This window comes from Halichondria panicea, chromosome 14 (assembly GCF_963675165.1).
Source record: "Halichondria panicea chromosome 14, odHalPani1.1, whole genome shotgun sequence".
Classification (NCBI taxonomy): Eukaryota; Metazoa; Porifera; class Demospongiae; order Suberitida; family Halichondriidae; genus Halichondria; species Halichondria panicea.
Window position 1 is genome coordinate 4,556,879 of NC_087390.1, and position 10,560 is coordinate 4,567,438.

Sequence of the window (10,560 nt, forward strand, 5' to 3'; positions counted from 1 at the left end):
TAATATTTTGTAAAGACGCTATTACTTTTGGGTACATCTGATTCAGCTTATAGGCTAAGCAATCCATTTGCCTTTAGAAGTGCAATTGTCATAAAAGTGTACGTATAACTATTACTAGATCTAGATAGAATATTTTGCTGGTGAAAAATAAAATTATTTGCAAATGAGCCAAACTAGCAGAAAAATTGACCCTTTGTGATCTATATAACTACATGTATTGCATTCTAGCAAGGATCGTGTGTAATTTACCAGCACTAGTGTAGGATTTTTTTTTCCTCAAAGTGATGACAACGCTTGCAAAGTTTGATGCTTGCTAATGGTAATTGTCAAAAGTTTACATTCGGCATAGTTTCGTTTATTTATGCATTGACCTGAAAGTGTTCACTAACATAACCAGTAACGATGACACGTGCATGTAAACAAATTAATGGAATTACAAGGACTCTATAGCCACTATTTTCAACATTAGCAAATTTGAGACAGTTTGTGTGCAATACAGTAAAAAAAGTGCTATAGGTAGGGCAGTCATGGATCAAAATCCAGCATATGAGGTTGCTAAAATTCAGTCAGAGATTACGTATGAAACAGTTGAACCATCCAAAAGTCGAACTAAGAGGGGATCTCCTAAACCAAGCGCACAACAGAGAAAACCGTCAAAGCACTTGGTCTACTACATTGCAGTGATGGTCATTGCTGTACTAGCTCTAATAATGGCACTAGTCGCTGTTTCTGTAAGTTTGACAAGAGCCACAAATTCTCAGCAAACTTCTGCAATTCAGTCCCTGTCTGAACAAGAAATTGAGGATTTGAAGGAGCTACTGAATCAAAAATATGTAAGCCAATAGTGACGTAATTAATGACCAATTTTGCAGTTTAGCAATTATATACATGCAGATAATTATCGATATAATGCGTAAACCCTAACCATAACCGTAATACTTTAGCATAATATATAATTATATAGCTACTACACTTTGCCTATAATAATATCAATAAGTAAATGTGATAGCTAATAGACCTTCTGTTGTTATCCCACAGCAGTGTGTCGTGATTATGATGTAAGACTTGTAAATGGTACAACTGGATTTGAAGGCCGGATTGAAATATGTCTCGCCAATAGGTGGGGCACTGTGTGTGATGATAGCTGGGATGATAATGATGCGGCTGTTGTCTGCAGACAGTTACAATTTTCGGGTGCTGGTAAGACAACACCAATGCGGCAACAAAATTATCAACCATTCCTTCATGCAATTATACTCTCGAGTAAATTACATCACACTAAGCTAGTTATGTCTATATACATGCAGGGGCAGTCGGCTTTTCAAGAGCCACGTTTGGACAAGGAACAGGACTTATACTTTTAGACAATGTAAAATGCCGTGGGGAGGAAAAAAACTCATAGATTGCTCAAACAATGGACTCCTTATCCACAATTGTGAACACCACGAAGATGCTGGTGTATTGTGCCTGCCAAAGTCTAAAGGTAAATCACGAACTTATATACATGTATGATACATAATTATAGTATTAAGACGTGCATGGAAGACAGAATTTAATCCCATGAATAATAAAGATTCTTCCTGGCAGAGTCAACTTTTCCAGTGCTACTGGAACCAACTTTGCTAAATTGTTCCCAAGGAAGATGCAGAGATCTTACTTGCCCAAATAATAATTCTTGCATTGTTGATTGTATCCACGAGAACCAAGCACCATGTGGACATTCTAGCATAATGTGCCCAACTAACCACCAGTGTACTGTGAACTGTGAGGGATCTGACACCTGCAGGCATGCAGATATTACATGTCCACAAGTAGAAAATTGCAAAATCAATTGTGAAGGAATGAGTGCTTGTTCGTTTGTAGATATTACATGCCCACAATTGGGGAACTGTACAACCAACTGCAAGGACCGTAGCTCATGCAGTTTTGCAGAAATCTACTGCCCAGACAATCAAGACTGCTTTATCGAATGTGATGGCTATGATGCTTGTGCACACTCGCAAGTTAGATGCCCTGCAAATCATAGATGTGAAGTAAATTGTAACGGTCAAAACTCTTGTAGATTCATGAATATTGGATGCTCTGATGCATACGATTGTATCGTCAACTGCAGTGGGAATAATGCGTGTAATTTTTTGAGAGTAAGAAATTCTACTATGCTCAACTTAAGCTGCTGCTCACAGGCTACATGCAGTCATGCAAATGTTCAACCATCAGCTGTATGCAATTAACTTCCCCAGTACACAAGTCACACACAAAAGCATGCAGATAGAGTCTACATAGCTAGCTATATCATATAAATGAAACTGAGTGTATAAATAATGTGAAAACTTTGAGTAATACTATAGTTCTATAGTTCACATCATATTTGTCAATAAAATGTTGTCTATATAGATGACTTGTCTATAATATTTTATATACTTATGTCTTCTCTAGTATATACGCATGTATAGTCAATGTAATTCAAGATGATTTCGATTTCCACAGACTAAGTAAGCGAATATTCCTCCAAACAAACCTAAAACACCTCCAGCCACAATTCCAACTGTGCCAAATGCTGCCCCTGTCACAGCCCCACTAGTGAAGCCAATCAATCCTGCCCCATACCCCTCTTTAACCTGTTGACTCTCTGCTTTCCCAGTTCGAGCCCATGTCACAAAGTGTTCACAATTGTTTCTCAGCATACTATAACCATCGCCTAATCTAGTTCGAGCTCTTGCTATAGCTTGTGCTCCACTGAATACACACTCATAATCAAGTACAATAATGTAGCTTGCATCCATTTCAACCAATTTTTCTTCCACTTCCTTTCCACTATTATGAATGACCATCATTTGAGCATTGTTTTCTATTCTGACTACTAAAGCATGGTGCAAAGCAGTGAGGGTCTTCTTCTTCGAGTTTTGCAGTGTACGGTTGTATTTGACATGATCACCGGGCTTTAATTCATGCAGGAAAGATATTTTCCTCTCCTGCATTGTATTCTGTGTCCAATATATAGAAATTAAACTATAGATCTAGAATATTTACACAGCTATAGACGTCTACAAATTACTCATCTACTTGGCCTGTATAATTATACTTGATAGCTATGATCCTTGATTCATGCCAGTATAGAAGATTGAATCTAAAGTGCCAAGTGTTTTTGCTCTAGGTGAAGTAATTTGGGTGTAGTCTACATGTGGGGAAATGTATGGGTTTCCCCAGGGACAGTCCCTTTGTCTGTAAACAGGAAATTGATAATAACAACTCCTGATAATGAATGTAGAGGGTGATTTTCGTGGGGCAAAATATTCGTGGTTTTCGTGGTTGAATGTCTGACCACGAATATTTTACCCACCCGCTATACGGTAGTTATAGACACTGTTTGGGAGTATAATTTATATCTATATAATTATACCGTCAGAAGTATGAGGAAATGGAGTGTCTTAATACGTGGATTCTGTATCGTCCTGCTATGCAAACCGCTAAGTGCATGCTACTAACATTATTCATTGTCCTTAATGATATTCATGCACTATTATTAGCGCATTATCAGCCGCACTTAGCACATTACAAGCAAGGAAATGTGGTTATTATGATATCGAGGCACTTAAATTGTGGATTGGCCTCTATACAATTCGTGGGTTAACAGCATTATACTGGTCAGTATAGGCTGCCCCAAACTAGGTTCAATATTAATGTACGTTTATTACGGCCAGATATGATGTTTTGGGTGTGGTTTGGAAGATAAAATACAAGCAAATCATTATGATTCATTATCCTCAAGACAGAACCGCAAAATTGTATAGTCATTAGATTCTAGGTAGGGTTGTTTTTTAGCCGCGGCTATTTTCTGAAATGCGGCCACCTTGCTATTCCAGCCAAGCTGCATTGTCCCAAGGGTGGCCGGATTAACGAGAGTCTACTAGCTGTATTAAATTACCCATGCAGGCATGTATAGTACAATCCTTTGATGTCTGACCACAATGAGCGTAATTATACATAAAAACAGAATTGTATGAGTGCAGTTATACACAATGTAGGCAGAGCACTGTACAAGTACTTTAAGATGATTTTGATTTTTTTGGAGTAGTGGAAATGGATACTCCTCCGAACATTCCCAGCGCACCACCAACGATACCTCCTGCAACAGTACCCACCACAGGAACAAAAGAGCCAATTGCTGCCCCTGCCACAGCTCCTCCAGCAAGGCCGACCAATCCTGCCCCGGTTCCCTTCTTAACCTGTTTGCTCTCTCCTTTCCCAGTCCGAGCCCATGTCACGAAGTGCTCACAATTGTCACTAAAAAAATTATAACTATCGCCCAATCGCTTTCGAGCTCTTTTAATTGCTTCAATTCCACTGTATACACAATCATAGTCTACAACAGTGATGTAGTTTGGATCAATTGTCATTAACTCTTCCTCAACATTTTGCCCGTCGTTGTGAATGACCATCAATTGAGCGTCATTTTCAACGTTGACTACCAAAGCATGGTGCATAGCAGCAAGGATCTTCTTCTTCTTTTCTTGCAATATACAGTCGTATTTGATATGATCACCGGGCTTTAGATCCTGCAACGAAGATATTCTCCTATCTGGCATTGTATTCTGTGTCCGAATGTAGACTAGTAGAATAGATTCTCTTAGAGTCTATCTATAAAGAATAGCACAGCTACAATGTATTAAAACTGTACCTAGCTCAGATGCAGTGTAGCGTATATTGTTTACTATTGTTTGGGATTATGTTATGGTTCTAGGATAACCGGGTTTTCCCCTGGGACAGTCCCATCACGGTGCACCACCACATACCCATGTATAAATGAATTATGCACACAGACTAACCACAATACTATTTCCATTAGTTGCTTAGCAACAAATTATAAGGGTCCGATGATGTGTTAAAATGGGGATAATATTATTGGTTTGAGCCAAACTCTTTGAAACTCCACTCATGCATGCACCGCACACATTTTTTTACAGCACATCATGCACATCTTTAAGACAAAATCACTGAACGTGACAGGTAAAATCGGTGGCCGAGAAGGTTACTCGCCACCACTACTGCATGCATTTGCCCCCAACAAGTCAACGCGTGGTGTTGGCTATAAAGCTCATAGATTTTCAATCATGAAGTTCAAAACTGTAGCCATCAACTCGTAGGTGGGAGTGGTCCAGGATTTGCACCATTTTATCAAAGTGCGGTGGTGGTGCATGGTAACCATTTACTGCAACGTGGGTGCAATTGGCACGCAGTCGAGGTGGTGAGTGACCCTCTCGGCCTCATAGGTATATATATATAATTATGTGTTTATTATAATCACACAGTCTTGTGGACATTTGAAAAGGTTAGTTTGACCATTGCCAATTTGGGGTATACAATTATTGTGGGTTAAACACCAAGAGAAGCTTTGATTACCCACAATCAGCAGTCCATAAAATTGTTTTTTCACGTCTTCCTTGCTCTGTGGTAAATGGTCCACCGTATCTCGACTTTCCCAGGTCTATTCTTGAAGGTACGTCTTCCTCCCAGTATGTGAGAGCACTGCGATTGAGGGGGGTCTAGAACTTGGTAAATGGTTGAGGTGTCTTGGGTTCTATTATATTAATCGCGTTCTGGCAAAAAACAAGTTTGTAAAACTAAAGTAATACCAATGCATATAACTGGAGCGAGGCTCAACACTTGTCTAATTTGCACACTTTGTTTGTCATTGATGCACTTTCTCTCTACTGTGGTCAAGATATCACCTATCCAAAAACCAACATAACATATGCACTGAAAAGGTACCATGCAGGTGTAATAAAACTGGATGTTCTAGAGGATGAGGCATCAGGCATCTGATCTAAGCCAAGTTGGAATGAATAGCTAAGCTCCCAATTAGAGATGCCAGGGCAATAAAATTGTAATCAACATCTTTTTGCCGTGTCGAAGTTATTTCGTTGCATGCAGGTCACTTTGAATGCCTCGAAGCGTAGCCCAAGATATGCTATACACAGTTTTAACTTACAGACACTAAAAACCATACTATAGAAGTACAGTGTGACGTTTCATTTTTGATAAGCAAAATTCAATGTAGGGAATCACCAGTTTCATGTTGCTATGCTAACGCCTGCTAAAGACACTCAATTGTTTACACAACAAGGAAGCATAGATCATGCCTTGAAGCATCTAACTTACTTCAAAGTCATGCAGTGTCACATTTAATAGATAAAGTAGAATCTACGGCAGTGCTTTCAAGCAAGATTAATTATGTGTAAGTACAGACCTAGGTGGTTCTATTCCAAGAAAGCACTCCTCATTCTAGTCTGGATTACAGCACTCAGTTTCTCATTCCAACAGTTTCTAAACAGTAGCAGATTCATAATCTCGAGATCTGAGTTAGGTCACTTGAAGTGGCTAGCTGTCGTTCCTATTGCCACAGCTCTCTTGAGTGCTGTTGTATCAGGCTGGCTAGCAGATGCAAAGCTTGGAAATTACAGAGTCGTTAAAGCTGGATTAATTCTGTTGTTCATTGCTTCGGTATTAGCGAGTGTGCTGGTACTAAGTGACGAAATACTTCAACGCTACAAAGGGATATTGATTACAATTTTTATTACCCTGGCATCTCTACTCGGAATTGGGAGCTTAGCTTTTGCAACTAATTCATTCCAACTTGGCTTAGATCAGATGCCTGATGCGTCATCCTCTAGAATATCTAGTTTTATTACCTGGTACCTTTTCAGTGGATATGCTGGTTTTTGGATAGGTGATATCTTGACCACAGTAGAGAGAACGTGCATCAATGACAAACAAAGTGTGCAAATTAGACAAGTGTTGAGCCTCGCTCCAGTTATATGCATTGGTATTGCTTTAGTTACAAACTTTCTTTTTGCCAGAAGGTTGATAATAGAACCCAAGGCACCTCAATCGATCAAAACCATTTACCGAGTTCTTAAGTTTGCTGCCAAGCATAAAGCTCCCCTCAATCGCAGTGCTCTCACATACTGGGAGGAAGACATACCTTCAAGAATGGATCTGGGAAAGTCGAGATACGGTGGACCATTCACTACAGAACAAGTTGAAGACGTGAAGACAATTTTACGACTGCTGATTGTGAGTTTTTCGTTATGGGTAATTGCAGTTTCTCTTGGTGTTCAACCCACAAATAATATATCATTTCATGATATTATCCCAAATTGGAAATGGAGTTTTTGTCAAATAAAATTTTTTAACACGTCCACAGGCACTTTGATGTACATACTCGTAGGTATATTGATTTATGAACTTGTAATCTTCCCGATATTAAGAAACAAACTACCCAGCATTCTAAAACGAATTGGCATTGCTTCTTTTATGATAACACTTGCAAGTTCACTACTTTTGGCTATGGAGATAGTTTATTCTTTCTATCCTGAAACATACCAAGTACTTCTCATCTTAAGAGTCTTATACCTGGCAGCTACAACCTTGTGTATGCAATTTATAGGAACTTCAATGCTGGAATTTGTTTGTGCTCAAGCACCATACAATATGAGAGGACTGTTTGCCGGGTACGTGGCAGTTTTGGTGGTCTTCATTTTCTCCTTAATTGGATTAGGTCGGGAAATTTATCGTCAAATTTGTGTTAGTGGTAGCAAAGATAACAACTGTGACATAGTATTTGCTGGTGTGAAGGCAGTGACTACTTTGCTAGTATTCATTCAGTACTGTGTTGTGGCTCACTGGTATAAGAGGAGAGTGAGAGATGAGGATTACGATACACAGAGAGTTGTGGAAGAGATCTATGATCGATATCTCACATCAGCCGTCAACCATTATAGGAGACACTAAGAGATTGTGTGCAGAAGTTTTATATACGCAACTCGTATACGTAGTTCTATCTAGCACTTAGCACTTAGCACTTATAGACACAGCGGTAGTTGTTAACATGAATGTGAACATCAAAAACCATCCGTGTATGTAGTATTTAGACCTATAGTAGTTATAGTTCAAATTCGTGAGATTATAATTATGGATACTGCACACATTTTAATAATAAAAAGCACCGCCGGTGCTGGTGCCTCGGTAGAGGTGCCAAGCTACATAACATAAAGCTACTAATAACTTTTATACACATATTAATTTTGCTGCATGCTGGCTAGAATCACAAGGAAACTCAATGAGTGAGTAATGATCGACTATAATTGTTGTTAAAAACTATCGGCATAACTCAAAAACCAAGCATTATTAATTACAACCCCACGAATTAAAATCCAATGAAACATGCCTTTAGAAACTCTTGATCATTAAGCAGCTGTATCAGTCTACACAGACACACAGACACACACAAACACACTACCGTATACCTCGCTTGCACACGCGCACCGAGGCATAACTACAATCTTTTACATGCTTGAAAATGATCACACTATAATATATACTGTATATTTCTGCAGCTGCAATGGAACCTCTATAATTATAATATTAAATAACCATGCTTAGGGAATAATGTGTTGCACATGTAGGCTTCACGTGAGTGCTTCTATATAGCGAGTCTTTGGGCTGTATACTACTTCTATATAGGTCTTATAAAATTTTTATAATTATTGCATGTACGCAATAATGCATAATTAAACATTCCTTGCATGTACAAGCTAACACTCGCGTGATCTCGTTCACATCGACTTGATTTGACTAAAAAAAATTTGCTGACAGTGAATGCAGAGCAAAACGGCATGGTGAGTTTGACCAGACCATTCTTTTAAGAGGCGTGGCTTGCATATTACATGGAGGCTACTTACCGTATACTGTCAGACAATGTGATGAAATGCGGTGTCACAGGATTGAGTGACGTGCCTCTCATTTTACGGACAAATAAATGCCTATATATATAGCGGGCTGTTTTAAGTATACATATAAACTGTGTATAAAACTGTGTATACATTCATGCACACCCAAAACATGAATAAAATGGAATGTTATGTGTTTTCTATGCAAGACATGCATGCAGTACCTTTTTATAGTATACAAGGACTTACCTACTATAGCCACTTAATAATGGACCACTCCATTCTTTGCATATTATTAATATATACCTCTCCATGCAGTTCTTCAGGGCCTCTGTCTGATAAGAGTTCACTGACTCCACCATGGATAGAAGTATTGGGTATAATATTATCGGTACGTATAGAGGATTTTCTCATTTCGATTGTCGATTTGATATCACCGTTTTTTTCGTAGAAGTACAAACAGCACTTGCCATGTCTGTATACTGGTGGAGTTGGTTTTAGTGCTAAATCTTAATAAAGAAATGTTAGCACATGCACAACTTATACAACAATCATGAATGATACTGTAACAGCTATAAAGGTATACTATATTAAATGAGTAAACTGATATGATAAGAAGCATGAAGGAATTAAGGAAACTCACCCCAGAGCAATTTATGCTCAGGATATACAGGTTGGCACAAAGTGTTTGAGCGGCATGCAGGCGAATCAGTCGAGACATGTACTGCATATCTCCTCTGTCGGGGGAGCACAACAAGTCATAACAAACTAGCACATTAATTATGGAAAAATTCGCTTTGGTCTATATAGTATATATTACTGTACATAATTCATATTACATGCAGCCTTCAGCCTTCAAAGGTTGCAATGCACGTACAGTCTTGTACATTCAGTAGAAGTGGATACGATTACTCGAGCTTACCATTCCATGTCTAATCCTCACCTATCCCCGGTGGGGGGGGGGGGGGGGGGGGGGGTAGGGCATTAATGTGACAAGTGCATAATAAATGGTAAAGAGTTTCAGTCTGTAAAGTTTTCCATGGATGTATCGAGCTATTCTGATTCGATGTCAACGTGAAGTATGAACGTGTGTTGTAAGTTAAAATGTAGAGTGCATCGATGAGACTTTAGGCTACTCAAGACCGAGTTTCCCGCGACCGTCCTCTTCTATCTGATGATATACAGCTATAGGAAGGCGTTATACACTCAACAAAGTAACAATAGTATAGCCATTTCTTTTTTATAGTTCTCAGTATTTCTATTGTAACGTGAGTAGGAATAGTGACGTGTCTCGACTCCAACCGTACATTTATTGTTCAACATCAATAAAATACAAGATTAATAATCATAATAAGCAACTTGAATTCACGAAACACAATAATTGCAATTGTCCAGGCATTCCGTTTTTTCAGGAATTCGGTGACAATCAATCGTAGGCTTTCAGAAACTCAGTCACGGAAGCATTGTTATGGTAATGAACATTATAAACTTGTGACATCATTGATCCATTTCATTACAATTCAACATGGTTTTCAGGATGCGGCAGTGTTACAATTATACCTACAGGCTATAGCTTCCACTGTTTAGCTTCCAGGAATCTAGTAAATACTTTTGCACGCAGAATTATTGGAGTACAAGCATCATATTCAGAGTATAGTGGGAGAAACTAAAGAGTTTCTTCAGCCACAGTGCAAACTTATAGTGCTAGCAAGAGTATAAGAAGAGAAGAGTGTCGAACTATTGATAGCTCTACATAAAACTGTGAACAAAGTAACAATGCTTTGATAATGCTCAAACGAATTCCACTGACCTATATAATTTTAGTTCAGAT

The 10,560-nt window shown here is 38.7% G+C and overlaps 2 protein-coding genes across 2 annotated transcripts in view; one reads left to right on the forward strand and one right to left on the reverse strand.

Annotated features, from left to right (window-relative positions):
* LOC135347803 (uncharacterized) overlaps window positions 1-10,560 on the reverse strand; it is a gene marked incomplete in the record, with an annotated part of 825,189 nt that overhangs the window by 178,414 nt on the left and 636,215 nt on the right.
* LOC135347834 (uncharacterized) overlaps window positions 1-10,560 on the forward strand; it is a 160,759-nt gene that overhangs the window by 145,677 nt on the left and 4,522 nt on the right. The gene's annotated exons all lie outside the window — the stretch shown is intronic.